This window comes from Stegostoma tigrinum, chromosome 3, assembly GCF_030684315.1.
Source record: "Stegostoma tigrinum isolate sSteTig4 chromosome 3, sSteTig4.hap1, whole genome shotgun sequence".
Lineage (NCBI taxonomy): Eukaryota > Metazoa > Chordata > Chondrichthyes > Orectolobiformes > Stegostomatidae > Stegostoma > Stegostoma tigrinum.
Genome location: NC_081356.1, coordinates 128,010,041 through 128,027,873, shown reverse-complemented (window position 1 = coordinate 128,027,873; position 17,833 = coordinate 128,010,041). Strand labels below are relative to the sequence as shown.

Here is a 17,833-nt window from a genome sequence, read left to right as displayed (position 1 = left end):
CTGACTCCAAACCCATAGCAACGTGGTGGATGCATTCATGTGGTGGGTATTTTTCCCTGGCTGGGGCACTGAAATCAGAGGTCACCGTCTCAGGATACAAGGTTGTCCATTTAGGGTTGAAATGAAGTGGGGAAATACCCGTAATTCAAAAGGTAGTGAATCTGTGGAATTCCAGACCATGGAAAAATGTGCAGGCCAAATCAGAAATATATTCAAGAAAAAGTTTTAAAATTCAAGGCCTCAAGGGGTATGAGAAGCCATCAGGAAAATGGCATTGAGTCAGTGGATCAGTCATGAACGTAATGAATGGTGGGACAGGTTTGAAGGGCCGAATGGCCTACTACTGCTCCTAGTTTCTCTGGCTCCTTGTGGGGATAGGCAGTAAACCAAGGCCTGCAGGACCACCTTCATCCTGTGGACAAACTTCCTTCCTTTAGCTTATTCGGTGAATTTCACTTCTAGCCACAATGGGCTGTGAACCCACACCCTCTGGGCAGTAGCCGAAATTTCAGGGTTACCAGGCAAGTGATATGACCATTAGCCAAACCACACCCCAACGCCCATCCCACCCTCTCCCTACCACTCCTCCCCAACGCAGGAAGCAATGATGAGGGAGCATCAGATTTAAGAGAACACAACCTTCTGTAAAATCCCAAGGACAATTCTGCTAAAAGGACACTCCAGTAATGACTAAATGGTAAAAGAAACAGCTGATCCTAAACTTGGATCTTCAACCTGTTCACAGAATTAATGCATTGTATAAGGAGGCCATTCAGCCCATTGTGCCTGCACAGTTCTATCCTATGCTGCCAGCCTCCTGCCTTGTCCCCTATTTCGATCCATTTAACCACGCAGTACCCTCTTGAATGCCTCATCGAATGTGCTTCTGCCACATTTCCAGGCAGTGCGTTCCAAACCTTGCTTCGGTTGCCCATCACTTTTAATTCTGTCATTAATCGCACTGAGCTATGGTTATTGAGCGCTGCTTTAATAATTGAGCATGTGGGAGAGCCCGTAGCTCTCGTATCTGACTCATTGCTGCTGCCACTTTCTCTCCACAACACATGAGCTTTCTAATCACAATGAGCCGCAGCTCCTGACAGCAGCTGTGACCTATGGGGCAACTCTCCGAAAATAGACTGCTGGAGATAACATCCCAGGAAGCCTGCCTGTGCCATCTCCGTACTACCCTGACTGGGAACGGAGCTGCTTTAGTCTGGTATTTGCCCCCACAGCTGAATCACTCTGTTTCCTGAGGGTGAGGTTCACCTCTATGGGGTAGAGCAGTGACCAGCCCTTCAGCGAGTGGGAGCACAGCCGGACTAGCCCATCTTGGACCACCCAGTCTGTCTGCAGTGGAACCTTCCAGAAGGTAATGAGTTCATTTTACACTTGGGCTGCTGAACTGGATCTCATGTTATTTTTCAATTGCTTAGTTAGACCATAACAAAAAGCACAGGCTTTGCTAATTCACATGGCAGTACCGTTAATGTGATGATGCTTGTGGCTACAAGAGATCTTTTCTCAGTCGTTTGGCAGCACTTGACGGCCTCCCAAAATATTAATTCCAAGTGCGGCTGCAACTCCAGGCAGTAATCGGTTATCTTTCATGTGTCCAACTCAACTTCAGTTCACTGTATCTTGTTGTGATCTGTTTTTCCACTGGTGCAAAAGTCATTCCAGTGTCCTCACTTCATCCCAGTCAATTCTAAGGGCCCTTTACAGCTGGGATTTTCCATTCAGATAGTGCCGATGTGAAGATTTCTCTTACTGGGCTAATTTTTAGCTTCTGGTAAAAAAAAATTGCCTTGCGTCTGGAATGGGATCAGGATGCATTGTCTGGGAAAGTGGTGGAGGTGGATTCTATAGGAGCATTCAAATGAGAGCTGGATGTATATTTGAAAATAATGAATTTCAAGGAGGACAGAGATACGGCTGGAGAACAGGTTTGGCAGAGTAGCTCTTTCAGGAGGTGATACAGACACAATGGGTCAACTGGCCTCCTTCTGTCGCGGAAAATTCTACGATGCTATAGCTAGTTCTGTTAACAGTTAAACGTACATGGAATAGTGTAGGGTAGATGGGCTTGAGATTGGTATGACAGGTCGGCACAACATCGAGGGCCGAAGGGCCTGTACTGTGCTGTAATGTTCTATGTATGTTCTATGTAAAAATTGTAAACTATGTTTTAACATTGTGTTATCTGAGGAAAGTTGAACAAATGTAACTTTAACTCTCCCATGTATCGAAGATCCACTGGTAAGTTCAGAGCGCTGAAAACCTCCGACAGAATTGACAACGTAGACACTGAGAAATTATCTCTTCCAATTAATGAATCTAGATCTCGGGATGTAGCTCACTGCCCTATTACAGCTGTCGGTTGGTAGTATTGAGCCTTTCCATTTTGTACTCTTTAGGACACACGCAAGAATGTCAAATTGCACATGACCACAACAATTTAATCTGCAGAAGGAAAGGATGCTGATTGGTTGGAAAGTAGAACTAAGTTACAGAAAAAGAAAGAACTGCGGATGCTGTAAACCAGGAACAAAAACAGAAATTGATGGAAAAGCTCAGCACGTCTGGCAGCATTTGTGCAGAAAAAATCAGAGTTAACGTTTCAGGTCCAATGAGAACTGATGGTAATTAGAAAATGATAGTTTACATGCAGAAGATAAGGTTGGGGTGGAGGGGATGGGGTGTGTAAGGAGTAATTGATAGGTGGGGATAGAACCCAAAGAGAGAGAAGCATAGTTGGACAGATAAAGGAGTAGATGACAATCTGACTGGGAGAGCAAATTGCTGTTAATGGGCACTGTTAGTGACTAACAATAGGTAGTACATAGTGGCTATGTGATAACAGGCCTGGTGTGTGGGGTATGGGTCTAGAACATGGGAAATCTCAGGCCCTAAAATTATTGAACTCAATATGGATTTGGAGGGCTGTCGGGCCCCCAAAGCGAAAGATGAGGTGTTGCCCTTCCAGCTTGCTTTGAGCTTCACTGGAGCACTGCAGCAAGCCTGAGGCAGAGATGTTGGCCAGGGAACAGGGTGGTGTGTTAAAGTGGCAGGCAACTGGCAGCTCAGGCTCTTTTTTGTGAGCACAATGTAGATGTTCTGCAAAGTGGTCACCCAGCCTATGCTTTGTTTCCCCAATGTAGAGGAGACCACACTGTGAGCAGCGAATGCAGTCGACTAGATTGTGAGATGTGGCCATCACTGGCCTGGCCAACATTTATTGCCCATCCCTAGGTGACCTTGAGAAGGTGATGGTGAGCTGCCTTCTTGAACTGCTGCAGTCCTCCTGCTGTGGGTTGATCCACAATGCCCTTAAGGAGGGAATTCCAGGATATTTACCCAGAAGCAGTGAAGGAACTGTCAACTTAATTTGAAGATAATAAAATGTGAGGCTGGATGAACACAGCAGGCCAAGCAGCATCTCAGGAGCACAAAAGCTGACGTTTCGGGCCTAGACCCTTCATCAGAGAGGGGGATGGGGGGAGGGAACTGGAATAAATAGGGAGAGAGGGGGAGGCGGACCGAAGATGGAGAGTACAAGAGAGTTGCAATGGGAGAGAGATTCCCTGAGGTTGGTCCGGAGGGAGGAGGGTAACTTCTTCAGGTTAGGCATCCCTGGAAGAGGCTTCGCAGTGAGGTTAAAATAGTATCAGAGATAATGGGAACTGCAGATGCTGGAGATTCCAAGATAATAAAATGTGAGGCTGGATGAACACAGCAGGCCAAGCAGCATCTCAGGAGCACAAAAGCTGACGTTTCGGGCCTAGACCCTTCATCAGAGAGGGGGATGGGGGGAGGGAACTGGAATAAATAGGGAGAGAGGGGGAGGCGGACCGAAGATGGAGAGTACAAGAGAGTTGCAATGGGAGAGAGATTCCCTGAGGTTGGTCCGGAGGGAGGAGGGTAACTTCTTCAGGTTAGGCATCCCTGGAAGAGGCTTCGCAGTGAGGTTAAAATAGTATCAGAGATAATGGGAACTGCAGATGCTGGAGATTCCAAGATAATAAAATGTGAGGCTGGATGAACACAGCAGGCCAAGCAGCATCTCAGGAGCACAAAAGCTGACGTTTCGGGCCTAGACCCTTCATCAGAGAGGGGGATGGGGGGAGGGAACTGGAATAAATAGGGAGAGAGGGGGAGGCGGACCGAAGATGGAGAGTACAAGAGAGTTGCAATGGGAGAGAGATTCCCTGAGGTTGGTCCGGAGGGAGGAGGGTAACTTCTTCAGATCTAGGCCCGAAACGTCAGCTTTTGTGCTCCTGAGATGCTGCTTGGCCTGCTGTGTTCATCCAGCCTCACATTTTATTATCTTGGAATCTCCAGCATCTGCAGTTCCCATTATCTCTGATACTATTTTAACCTCACTGCGAAGCCTCTTCCAGGGATGCCTAACCTGAAGAAGTTACCCTCCTCCCTCCGGACCAACCTCAGGGAATCTCTCTCCCATTGCAACTCTCTTGTACTCTCCATCTTCGGTCCACCTCCCCCTCTCTCCCTATTTATTCCAGTTCCCTCCCCCCATCCCCCTCTCTGATGAAGGGTCTAGGCCCGAAACGTCAGCTTTTGTGCTCCTGAGATGCTGCTTGGCCTGCTGTGTTCATCCAGCCTCACATTTTATTATCTTGGAATCTCCAGCATCTGCAGTCAACTTAATTTGATTTGATTTATTATTGTTGCATACCGAGAAACAGTGAAATCTGTGGAGGGAAAGCAGAATTATATCAAGCCCAGTGACATCTTCAGAACAGATAGCATCTAGGAAGAGATGGTATATATGCTGATGATGAAGGGTAGAGATGGACAGACCAGAAGCAGGACTAGAAACAGAAGCTGACTCCCCTACTCTGTGGAAAAAGACCTTGGCTATTCACCCTATCTATGCTCTGCATGATTTTGTAAAATTTCATAAGATCACTTCTTAGCCTCTGACATGACAGGGAAAATAGCGCTAGCCTATTCAGCTTTCCCTATAACTCAAACCCTCCAGTCCAGGAAACATCCTTGTAATGAGCCCCTGGCCTCAGCCCAGACTCGGATTCCTGGTCTCAGCAGAAACTTATTCTCATGAACCCACCATGGCCCAGTGTGGGGGTGTCTTGGCCCCGTGTGGGCGTTTCTTGGCCCACTGTGATGGCCTCTCGGCCTGGTGTGGGGGTCTCTCAGTCCAGAGTGGGGGTCTCTCAGTCCAGTGGGGGTGTCTCTTGGCCTGGTGTGACAGGCTCTCGGCCCGGTGTGAGGGTTTCTCGGCCCGGTGTGGGGGTCTCTCGGCCCAGTGTGGGGGTCTCTCGGCCTGGCAAGGGGATATCTTGGCCTGGTATGGTATTGTCTTGGTGGCTCGGCGTGGCAAACTGTCATTGGCCTGGAGTAGGCCTCCAGACCCAAGATGATTCCAGAGTGATCTCCAGGCTTTGAGAGCCTCGAGGTGAAGCTTGGTTGGGTGTGGAGTGATGGCCTGACTCAAACTAGAGGCGAGATGCCAGCATGGACTAGATTGGGAGGACTGTTATGCTGATCTTTCACTTCTTTCCTTCTAATTTATCCTGACAATTTGGATTTGCTGGACTTTCTATTTAATTTTTTAAATGTTTCTCCTAAAGAATTTGTAATTAAGAATCTGTACCTAGGTACCTTTTATCTCAGATGGAGCCATATGTGGTGACTTATAAAATTTGCATTGTACTCGTTTACGTACATGTGATAATAAAACTAACTCTAATTCTAAGATTCTAGATCTTTCTTGCAACTTCTCAAGTTTAACAACACCCTTCCTATAGCAGAGTGAGCAGAATTGTAAGCAGTATTCTAAAAGTGTCCTGTCTTCAAATAGTAAATTGATGTTTCGGGACACAGGACCATGAGAAATTGGAGTAGGCCATTCAGACTCTTGGGTACGCTTCGACATTCAGTTAGAACGTGGATGAGTTATCCCTTAACTCCACTAACTGCCAGTTCAGCAACAGATCTCTAAAGCTATTTGTACAAATACAGTGCATCCCGATTTTGTTTATGAATGGCCTGGCTTTCATTGTAAGAATCTTGCAGAGAAGACAGCGACACATTGCCAAAGTTGATTGTCTCGCACTCACCAGGATAAGATGATTGTATTTCAAACAACAACAACCATTTATACCAGAGGTTCGAGAAAAAAATGATGCAGATTCACTTCCAAGTATGCCTTGATTGGCTTGCAGGGTTGCCACGCAGAAAGCAAGAGGCCACAAGACACTCCCCAAGATAACTTCCAGGGCAAAGCAGCCCACTTGATTGGCACCACATCCACAAACATCTATTCCCTCCACCACTGACGCTCAGTAGCAGGAGTGTGTATTATCTACAAGATGCACTGCAGAAATTCACCAAAGATCTTCAGACAGCACCTTCCAAACCCACAACCATTCAACATAGAGGACAAGGCAACAGATATGAGGGAACACCACCATTTTCAAGCTCCCCTCCAGGTCACTCACCATCCTGACTTGGAAATATATCACTGTTCCCTCACTGTCGCTGGATCAAAATCCTGGAATTCCCTCCCTCATGGCATTGTGGGTCAACCCACAGCAAGTGGACTGCGGTGGCTCATGAAGGCAGCTCACCCCCACCTTCTCAAGGGCAAAGAGGGACGGGCAAGAAACGTTGGCTAAACCACCACGCCCACAGCCCACAAATGAATAAAAGAATAATCAAATCAAAAAATAGAGGGCATCGGTTTAAGGTGAGAGAGGAAAGATTTAAAAAGCACCTGAGGGATAACTTTTTCACGCAAGAGGGTGATGCGTGTATGGAATGAGCTGCCAAAGGAAGTGGTGGAGGGAGGTACAATTACAACTTTTAAAAGACATCTGGATGGGTACATGAATAGGAAGAGTTTATAGGGATGTGGGCCAAATGCTGGCAAATGGGGCTAGACCAGATTGGGATGTTTGGTTGGCATGGACAAGTTAGACAGAAGGACTTCTTTCTCTGCTGTATGAATGTATGATTCTATGAGTACTTCATTTGTCAAAGATTTTCATCTTGTAATCATTGTGGCTTTGACAAGAAAATTGCGTGCAACGCTTTCTAATGTATGGGAATAGAGTGCTGATTGGTAGGCAAGTGATTGGGAAAGGAATTTCAGTGGAGAATGCACCAGTTGGGTGATGGTTGGCTCTTAACGTCCCAGCTTTGTTTAAATTTAAATGAAGAATGGCGACTGATTCGTCAGGAAGTCAGGAATGATTAAGTTCACACCTATTTTAAGCTGAAATAGGAACAATGCAATCATGTGTTCTTTCTGCAAAGAAAGCAGACCCTGTGATTTAATAAACAGTTAATTAATTTACTGTTTATTGAGGAAGATATTTATTAAGGCTCACACTATATTTGCATCAATTTAGGGTTCCCTGAAGCCCCCCCCTCTGTTCTCAAGGGTGAAGAACTTTGATCCCATTATCCATTTTCAGCTTTCACTCACTCACTGTCATATCCAGCTGCATTTGGGACAATAAGGGCTGCAGATGCTGGAAGCCAGAGTCTGTAGGTGTGAGGTTGGAAAAGCACAGCGGGTCAGACAGTGTCAGAGGAACAGGAAAGCTTGGGCCGAAATGTTGGCTTACTTGCTCTCTGCTGCTGTCTGACCGGCTGCGCTTTTCCAGCCTCACACCTACAGGCACTGCATTTGGAACACGTTGATTTTTTTTGGCATCACTTCCTTATCTGGTAGGGGATCAGAATCAGTGTTGATGATTTGAAAGGACTGTGCAGGACCCCCACTCCCCTGGTTTACTTCTTTGAACTTCCCCCACTGTTCCAGCCCTTCTTTTGTCCCTTTTATGAAGCTGATGTATTTCAGTCAACTGATATCTCCACCTTTGACGTCAAATTCTCCCCTCAATCTGTCAGAAAACCAAAAACAAACTATGCAGGACTGACCCTTCAGCAGTGAACAATATTTTTGCTTTGTGTGTGTTTGGGTGGTGGTCTCACTGGGAAGTGTATTACTCTCCGTATCCCCTGTGTCAGCTTCCAATCTGACTGGATTTCAAAATTCACATCCTTGTTTTCAAATCATTCCACGTCCTTATCTCTCCCTATCTTTATACTCCTGTTCACCCCCAATACACCTGGGATCAATGCAATTTTGGACCAGCATTCTCAATTTTAATAGCTACACCACTAGGCATCATGCCTTCAGCTCTTGATTCTAAGGGTCTGAAGTCTCTTAACTAAGCTCCTTGCCTCACTGTCTTGTTTCCTCCATAAAAGAAACCTTCTCAAACCTACCTCTTTGATCAGGGTTATTTTTTATAAGCTTGTCCTTTAGGGCAGCACGGTAGCTCAGTGGTTAGCACTGCAGCCTCACAGGACCAGGGACCACAGTTCGAATCCACCCTCGGGTGACTGTCCATGCAGAGTTTGCACATTCTCCCTGTGTCTGCGTGGGTTTCCTCCGGATGCTCCAGTTTCATCCCACAGTCCGAAGATGTGCAGGCTAGGTGGATTGGCCAAGCTAAATTGCCCGTAGCGTTCAGGGGTGTTTGGGCTATAGGTCTGGGTGGGATGCTCCAAGGGGCACTGTGGACTTGTTGGGTTGAAGGGCCCATTTCCACACTGTAGGGATTCTATCGCTCTGTGCGGCTCGGAGGTGCGTTAGGCTTCATTGCCACCTCAGGGACAGATGCTCTGTGTTTATTTAAAGACAAGAATATAAACTAGGAGCAGGAGTAGGCCATTCAGCCCCTCCAACCTGTTCCACCATGCAGTAAGATCATGGTGGAGCAGGTCATGGCCTTGACACAAAATTCTCACCAACTCCCAGTGAGTTGAATTGAATGGAATTAGCTTTATGATCACATGTGCTCGGATGAGTACAATGAAAAATTTACAAGTTACCACTTATGGCATCATCTCAGGTACAAAGATACCTAGGTGCAGATTCTTCAGTCCACCTTCTCTGGAAAAACATTGGGAAGTAAAGATCTTAAAGGTCCATCATGTCAGATTGTAGGAATAAATTAGAAAATAGAGAAATAAAAAGTTCAGAACAACGGTCCTTCCATCCCAGTCCAAGTTAACGCCCAGCCTCCAGGCCATGCCAGGCCTTGACTCCAGGCCATACGGGGCTTCACCTCAAGGCCAGCAGAGCACCCTGGAATCATCTTGAGACTGGAAATCGATGTTGGGGGCACACTGGACCTAGAGACCGCTATGGCTACTGAAAGATCACCACATCAGGCCGATAGACCACCACATCAGGCCAATAGACCACCACATCGGGTCGATAGGCCACCACATCGGGCCAAGTGACCTCTTGGCTTTTGGCCTTCAAATTCCTCGTCAGTCAAGAATCATTGCCCTTAAACGTGTTCAGCGAATTGGTCTCTGTTGCTGTTTGGAGAAGAGTGAACTCTCAATTTCTGCAGCAGGTCTTTATTTTCTTTTATTTGATTTTGGCATATTGGGGTTGCTGGCAAGGCAAGCGTTCGTAGCCTACTTCTAATTGACCCGGAATTTTGAGTAGCTTGCTGTGCCAATTCAGAGGGCAATTAAAAGCCAACCATGTTGCTGCAAACCTAGAATCAAATGTTGATCAAACCACATAGATTTCCCTCCATAAATGGCATCGGGGAACCAAAGGGTTTTTATGACAATCGGTGATCATCGTCCTGGTCACCATGGCTGCGATGCAGTTTCAGAACCAAATTTTCCAATTGAATTTAAATTCTACAAGACACCGTGTTGACTCAGAACTTTAGCCTCATCCTTGGATTGCTAAACTATTGACATTACCTCTAAACCAAGCTCAGTTGGCTGGATGGCTGGTGCATGATGACATCAATTCACATCATTGGCTGATGTTACAATGAAGGAGTCTCCTACACAGCTTCTCCCCTCACCTGTGGTATGGTGATCCTCAGGCTAAACCACCGCCAGGTCATCTCTCTCTCCCTCTCTCTCTCTTTCTCTGTCTCTCTCTGAGTGTGGTGGCAATCTTTACCATTACATTGCTATCTCTATGACATCTCGATGGGGGACAGCAAATTTAGCTTTTAAAGTCATAAAGATCTACAACACAGAATTCGGCCCTTTGGCCCATCATACCCATGCTAGCCAAAAGCAGGCTCTTAACTATTCCAATCTCGATCCCTAACACCTGGCACATAGCCTTGAATGCCTTGCCATTACATCTGCGCATCTAAATACTTCTTAAATGTTATGAGTGTTTCTGCCTCTTTAAGGCAGTGAGTTCCAGATTCCCACCAATGAACATAGAACATAGAACATTACCGCACAGTACAGGCCTTTCAGTTCTCGATGTTGCGCTGACCTGTGAAACCAATCTGAAGACCATCTAACCTATACTATTCCATTATCATCCACATGTTCATCCAATGACCGTTTAAATGCCCTTAAACTCGGTGAGTCTACTACTTTTGCAGGCAGGGCATTTCACACCCTTACTACTCTCTGAGTAAAGAACCTACCTCTTGACATCTGACCCGTATTGATCACCCCACAATTTAAAGCTATGTCCCCTCGTGCGAGCCATCACCACCCCAGGAAGAAGCCTCTCACTGTCCTCCCTATCCAATCCTCTGGTCATTTTGTATGTCTCTATTAAGTCACCTCTTAACCTTCTTCTCTCTAATGATAACAAACGAAAAAACCCTCTGGGTGAAAGCTTTTATCCTCACACCTCCTCTAAATATTCTGCCCCCATGCCTTAACTCTATGCCCCTGGTCATTGATCAAGGGGAAATGTTTCTCCTTAGGTAATATTATACATCTCAATCCTGTCCTGCCTCAGTTTCCTCAGCTCGGGAGAGAATAGTACCAATCTGTCCAATCTCTCTTCATCTCTGAACCTCTCCAGCCCAGCACATCCTGCTCTAGTTACTTCTCGTTTCACAGGTCTGAGGGTGGCGGGCCTTGCTGACACAAAATTATGGAGTCATACAGTCATACATCACAGAAGCAGACCCTTCAGTCTAACCAATCCGTGTCAAACATAATCCCAAACTAAACTAGTCCCGCCTGCCTGCTCCTGGCCTATATCCTTCCAAACAATTCCTATTCATGTGCTGACCTAAGGGTCTTTTAAACATTGTAGCTGTACCCGTATCAATCACTTCCTCAGGAAGTTCATTCCACACCCGAGTTCCACTCAGTGTAAAACGTTTGCCCCTCATATCAGTTTTAAATCTCTCTCCTCTCACCTTAAAAATGTAACCCCTAGCCTTGAAATCCCCCATCTGATAGAAAATACAACTACCATTAACTCTACCTATGCCCCTTGTGGTTTTATAAACCTCTATAAATTCATCACTCAACCTCCAGTGAAGAAAGTTCCAGGCTATCCAAACTTTCTTTATAACTCAAGCCTTCCATACCCGGCAACATCATGGTAAATCTTTTCTGAACCCTTTCTAGCTTAATAATATCCTTAATCTCGGGTTCTCATGCCTATTTATCTTCCTATATTCTCCGCCAATGGGATCTCCAGATCTCTGTCCCTCCGTTTCCCCTTCTCAAAGTATGCCTGGGTGGGAGAGGGGGTTGTCAAGGGCTCAGACCCCTCGGATTTCTCTCCCCAGGAGCTCCAGCCACAGCGAGAACTCCTGAGGCAGGCATTCCAGTGAAACCTGATCAGAGTCGCCAAATATAGACGACTACAGAGAGGGTCTCCACAGGCACGCAGCAGTTGATAGCTGTGTGGGACTACGGCCGGGAGCTCACTGCTGTCGGCTGCAAGCTTGGTTCGTCGCCCCGAGGAGGTGCAGAGGGGCCCCGGAGGGGAGAGAGTGGCTGTGCTGTACAAACACTGACACCACACGAACCTATTTGCGCTCTGGTTTCTGCTTTAACATCGTTTGTGCCACCGTCTGGAGCAAGGAGAGGAGGTAACGGCAGTTTTAAATCTGACTCGTTTTAAATCTATCACACTTTCCAGAGTCCTTAAACATGTCCGGCTGTCAGTCCGTCTAAAAGTGGCAGAGCTCCATGACTAATCCCGGGTACTGGCAGGGAGAAGGGATATTGAAGCAAATCCTTGCAGAAGTTTCCCATTGACATGAGAATGCCGTGCCTGTTGTGGTGGGGGAAGGGACGGGGTGTGCATGTGTGCTTCAAAATAAACTTGTTTCCAGGGGATCATTTCAGCCAGAGGATCATCCTCTCTGACATTCGCTTGCCATTTGTCTCCACTTCAAGGAGGGAAAAGGCAGAAGCTTCTGTCCAATATGGACCATGAAAAAGGATTGAAGGATAGCTTTCCAAAGGGGACTGGGTGAATACTGGAAATCTAAAGGCTATGCAGGTCGACCGGGTAAGGAGAGAGGAGGTGTAGCCAATTTGGCACAGAGCATTCAGACGCTGATAAAATAGAAACATAGAAAATAGGAGCAGGCCATTCAGCCCTCTGGTCCTGCTCCACCATCCAGTATGATTGATCGACAATTCTGTTCCCAATTTCTCCTCTCTCCCTTTGATCACAGCAGGCATAGCAATAATGCAACGATGGCCAGCTGTGGTGTTCAGTAGCTTTCCCTCCTCTGACCGGACCAATTCTTCCCTCTGGTTGAATAACACTGTTATCGCATTGACTCCAAGAGTTTGCCAGCTGAGTGACTGAACCAGGGCATAGCCCAGATGCGGGAGATTCAGCCTAGACTGAGGCAGTTAGGATTCGGGGAACTGATATGGCTACAGAGGGGCAGATGACACATTGCATCTCGGCCTGGGTGCCACGCTTTAGGAAGGATGCAACGAGAGAGCTCAGAAAGGATTCCCGAGAATGGTGCCAAAGGAGCCTCCAAGCTGAAGATGTTTGGACTGTGCCCCGGGAAAGGAAACGGTTGACGTTGATGGAAGGAGCAATGGCAGAATAAGGAGGAGTGATTTCACCCAGTGAGTGGTTAGGATTTAGAACACTCTGCCTAAGTTTGCAATGGAGGCAGGTTCAAACAAACCACTCAATAGGGAATTCAATGGGCATTTGGAAAGTAAGAAGGTGCAGGTTTTCAGGAAGAGAATGCACAGTGGAACTAAATACATTGCCCCTGTAGATGGCTGCCATGACCACTACAAGGCAAATTACCTCCTCCCGCCTGCAAATGTTCTGTGATTCTACACTCTGACATTAGATAATGACCTTTGTAATTAAAGAGTGGTGTCATGGACAAAGTACAGGCATCAGCCAAGGACAAATTTGTGCTCAGTTGTGTTTGCCCCGGATTGCTCAGTAGCCTGCTGACTTATAACAGGGCAACGTAGTTGAGGGTCATTGGCAATTCATGGCTGAGTGTGCCTGTCCAGCAGGGAAGTGGCCAAGCTTTGAGTAGCTATGGCTTAAGCAAGAGGCAAGTAACTCCTTCACATTCCTGTTTGCTATCCAGTTCTCCAGCCTGGAATTACGTTACCAGGCATACATATAGGACATCTGGGAGGGGAAAGGATGGAGTTCCTTTGGATTAGTAATTAAAGACAGTGAAAAGAGATGAAGAGATGTCCAAGAGATTGGAGTAGGGGGAATGGAAGTTCCAAGGGGGCTGATAATAGAGCTGAAGGAGTTAATATAAGGATAGAAAGTAGAAGCAGATCATTCAGTCCTCTGCTCCATCATTATATACGATCACAGCTGATCACTTTGCGATTTGACTTCCACATTCCCACCTGTGCCAATAACACCCTCGAACCCCCATCCGACAAGAACTGAGCTCTGTCTTATGAATATTCAATGACCTCACTTCAACTGCCTCACTGAGGCAGAGTTCCAACATCGCATAACCATCCAATAGAAAAAAACATGCTCTTAAGCACTCAGAGATAGTAGGAACTGCCGATGCTGGAGAATCTGAGATAACAAGGTGCAGAGCTGAATGAACACAGCAGGCCAGGCAGCATCAGAGGAGCAGGAAAGCTGATGTTTCAGGTCTGTATCCTTCTTCAGATTTCAGAACCAAAACATCAGCCTTCCTGCTCCTCTGATGCTGCCTGGCCTGCTGTGTTCATCCAGCACTACACCTTGTTTTCTCTTAATCACTGGCCTGAAAGGGTGACTTCAGATTTTAAACCAATGTCCCCCCTAGTTCTGGCACCTTCAGAAGGGAACAGGGGCAAAAGTTTTCAATTTGAGATATTACAAGATGGGAGAGCAAATGTAGTTCTGTGAGGGTTGGGACAATGGGTGGATGGGACCCCAGTGTGAGATAAGGACAACCCAACTTTGGACAGAGAAGGTTTTGAGGGTAGGGTGAAGATAAATAATGGAAGGCCAATTCAAAGAAGAATGCAGGAGGTGAGTGAGGACAAGGATAGAGAGGTGAACGATGCTAGTTTCTTTTTTTTTCAATTTAGGATGTAACTATTGCTATCTAGGCAGCATTTATTACCTATCTGTAATCGCCCAGAGGGCAGTTAAGAGTCAACCACATTATCGTGGATCTGGAGTCACATGCAGACCAGACCAGGTAAAGATGGCAGTTTCCTTCCCTAAAGGGCATTATTGAGGGCAGTTAAGAGTCAATTGTGGGTCTGATGTCGCATGTGGGCCAGGGCAAATTTACATCTCCGAAGAACATTAGTGAAGCAGATGGGTTTTTGTGATAAGAAACTGGGCTCGCTTTGTCACTGTTTAGGCAGCTTTTTATTGAATGTAAATTTCTCCATCTTTGACGTTGATATTTGAACTTGTGCCCCCAAGAACATAGGCCTACACATCTGAATTACTATCCTAGCTATCACACCGCCAGCCCCTGTGCACCCAAAGGCCAGAAGTCAGAGTTAGGGAGGGTTATACCACAGGAGAAGGTCCCTCAATCTATTGAGTCTGCGCCAAGTTGGTTGGAGCTGGAAGCAAGGGCAGGATATTTACTTTGGGATTGATCAAGGCTTTGAGCAGTTGCAGGCTGGATGTTGGATGTATTCACATTTACTGCCCAGAAAGAGAGTAATGGATATTGTGTTCATTGAAAAGAAAGCCAAGGTGGTAAACTGTAATACGGCCGGGCTCTTCCCTGGGTTTACAAGTCCCTACTGTATTTCTCATGAATTTAATTATCCATGACCTTACCAAGTATACATGTTAATGTCAAAGGACAGCATGAAGTCAGAACTATTTTCTATTTGTGAGCCGTGCACCAATATAAAAAAATCGGAGGCTCACACTGGCTGACCAATTAATACCACTCACAGCTAGACGTGTATTTTAATGGATGTAGCTGGCTCTGGTTGAAGAAATTGATCTCAATATTCCAAGTGGTATCACATGGACCTGATCCAACTACTCATTGAGAGCATTAGCCAAGCTTGCAGTGGAACATGAGATGGCAAACTCTTAGCCATTGTTGAGAGATGTCATTAGTGTCTGAATCTTATTCTGGCCTGCACAATCCTGGGCTGCGGGTCAGGGTTTCATTTTGCTTCCTTCGTATTTCAATATTTGTGCAGGTGATTTGTACAAGGCTGCATTGAGTAGATTTTGGTCTCACCTCTGACAAAGTAGATGGTGGGTATCCAGACTTGAGGCCCGAACAAGGAATTGGGATATTTTTAATCAACCTGTTCAGAATTATTGGGACACACCACTGGAGCAAGTGAGACTTGAACCAGGGCCTCATGACCCAAAGATAAATACACTACCCTCTCTGCCAGAAATACCCCAGCAAAGATAACTGGGCCTGGTATTCCTGGATAGTTTCCCATCCAAGCCTGGTTGAAAGAAATGGAGGCCAGAGAATTCAGTGAAATACATTTTGATGCTTTAAAAACAGTTCACATTACAGAAGAGAAAGTTCCAGGTGTCTTAGAGAATATAAAGGTGGATAAATCTCCAGGACCTGATCTAATGCATCCCAGAATGTTGTGACAAGTAAGGGAGGAAATTGCAAGACACCTTTCAGAAATATTTGTGTTATCTATAGCCACAGGTGAGGTGCCTGATGACTGGAGAGTGGCTTATGTTGGACCTTTGTTTAAGAAAGGTTGTAAGGAGAAACCAGGGAACTAGAGACCTTTGAGTCTGACTTCGGATGGAGGTGATTATAAAAGACAGGATTATCATGTTTAGAGTGGCAAAAATTGACTAGGGATAGTCAGCATAGTTTTGTGTGAGGAAAATCTTGTCTCACAAACTTGAGTGAGGAAGTTACCAAAAATGTCAATGATGGCAAAGCAGTAGACATTGTTTACTTGGACTTTAGTAAAACCTTTTGCAAGGTTCCACATGGTGAACTAATCAGTAAAGTTAGGTCACATGGGATTCATGGTGAGCTTGCCAATTATATACGTAATTGGCTTAATGGCAGGAGACAGAGCGTGGCAATGAAGGGTCGTTTTTCCGACTGGAAGTCCCCTGAGAACAGAGATGTACCTCGAAGATTAGTTCTGGGTCCTGTTTCATTTGTCATTTATATAAATGATTTGGGTGTGAATATAAAAGGCATGGCTAGTAAGCTTGCGGATGATACCAAAATTGATGGCATACTAGACAATGAGAAAGGTTTTCTATGATGACAAAGGGTCTTGATTGAGTGGGTCAATTGTCATAAAAATGGCAGATGGTGTTCAATCTGGATAAACGCAAAGTATTGCATTTTGGAACAACAAGCAAGGGTAGGGCTTATACAATTAATGGTAGGGACTTGGGTAGTATTGTAGAACAGGGGGGCTTGGGAATGCGGGTACATGATACTTTGAAGTTTACGTCTTATATGGACAGGGTGGTTAAAAAGGCATTTGGCACACTTTTTTTGATTCTTTTGGGGAATGTGGGCATCGCTGGCTGGCCAGCATTTCTTGCCCATCCCTAATTGCCCTTGAGAAGGTGGTGGCGAGCTGCCTTCTTGAATCGCTGCAGTCCACCTGCTGTGGGTTGATCCACAATGCTATCAGGGAGGGAATACCAGGATTTTGACCCAGCAACAGTGAAGGAATGGTGACATTTTTCTAAGTTAGGATAGTGAGTGAGTTGGAGGGGAAATTGGAGGCAGTAATGTTCCCATATGTCTGATGCCCTTGTCCATCTATATGAAAGTGGTCATGGGCTTGTTGTCTGAGGATCTTTCGTGAATGTTTCCCGTACATCTTGTAAATAGTACACACTGCTGCTACTGAGCATCGGTGGTGGAGGGAGTGGATGCTCGTGGATGTGGTGCCAGTCAAGTGGGCTACTTTGTCCTGGATTGTGTCAAGCTTCTTGAGAATTGTTGGGGCTGCACTCATCCAGGCAAGTGGGGAGTGTTCCATCACACTCCTGACTTGTGCCTTGTAGATGGTGGACCCGCTTTGGCGAGCCAGGAGTTGAGTCAATCGCCACAGTATCTCTAGCTTCTGGCCTGCTCTTGTAGCCACTGTGTTAATGTGGTGAGTCCAGTTGAGTTCATTCATCGCTCAGTCCTTTGAGTATGGGAGTTGAGAAGTCATGTTGAGATTGTGCAGGATTTTGGTGAGGCCTCTTCTAGAATACTGTGTCCTGCCCTGGTTAGAGGAAAATACAATTAAACTTGAGACGTTTAGAAAAGGTTTACCAGGATGTTGCCAAATATGGAATGTTTAAGTGATAAAGAAAGGCTGGACAGGCTGGGAATTTTTTTTCACTGGAGTGTGGGAGGTTGAGAGGTGTACTGAAAGAAGTTTATAAAATAATTAGAAGTATTGATAAAGTTAATGATAGTTGGTTTTCCCCCAGAATGGGTGATTTCAAGACTGAGGGCATATTTTTAAGGCGAGAGGAGACAAATTTAAAAAAAGACATGAGGAGCAATTTTATTTTTACACAGAAGGTGGTTCTGGTGTGGAATGAACTTCCTGAGGATCAACTTTTAAAAGACAGTTG

The 17,833-nt window shown here is 45.8% G+C and overlaps 1 protein-coding gene across 2 annotated transcripts in view; it reads left to right on the top strand.

Annotated features, from left to right (window-relative positions):
• Positions 1 to 1,195: 1,195 nt before the first annotated feature.
• palld (palladin, cytoskeletal associated protein) overlaps positions 1,196 to 17,833 on the top strand; it is a 402,860-nt gene continuing 386,222 nt past the window's right edge. The window contains exon 1 of one of the 2 annotated variants that reach the window (XM_048528001.2): positions 1,196 to 1,372. The gene's annotated coding sequence lies outside the window, so the exon portion shown is untranslated. Of the gene's footprint in view, positions 1,373 to 11,720; positions 11,901 to 17,833 lie in introns of those variants that run through there. The other variant, XM_048528003.2, reaches the window with a different exon arrangement.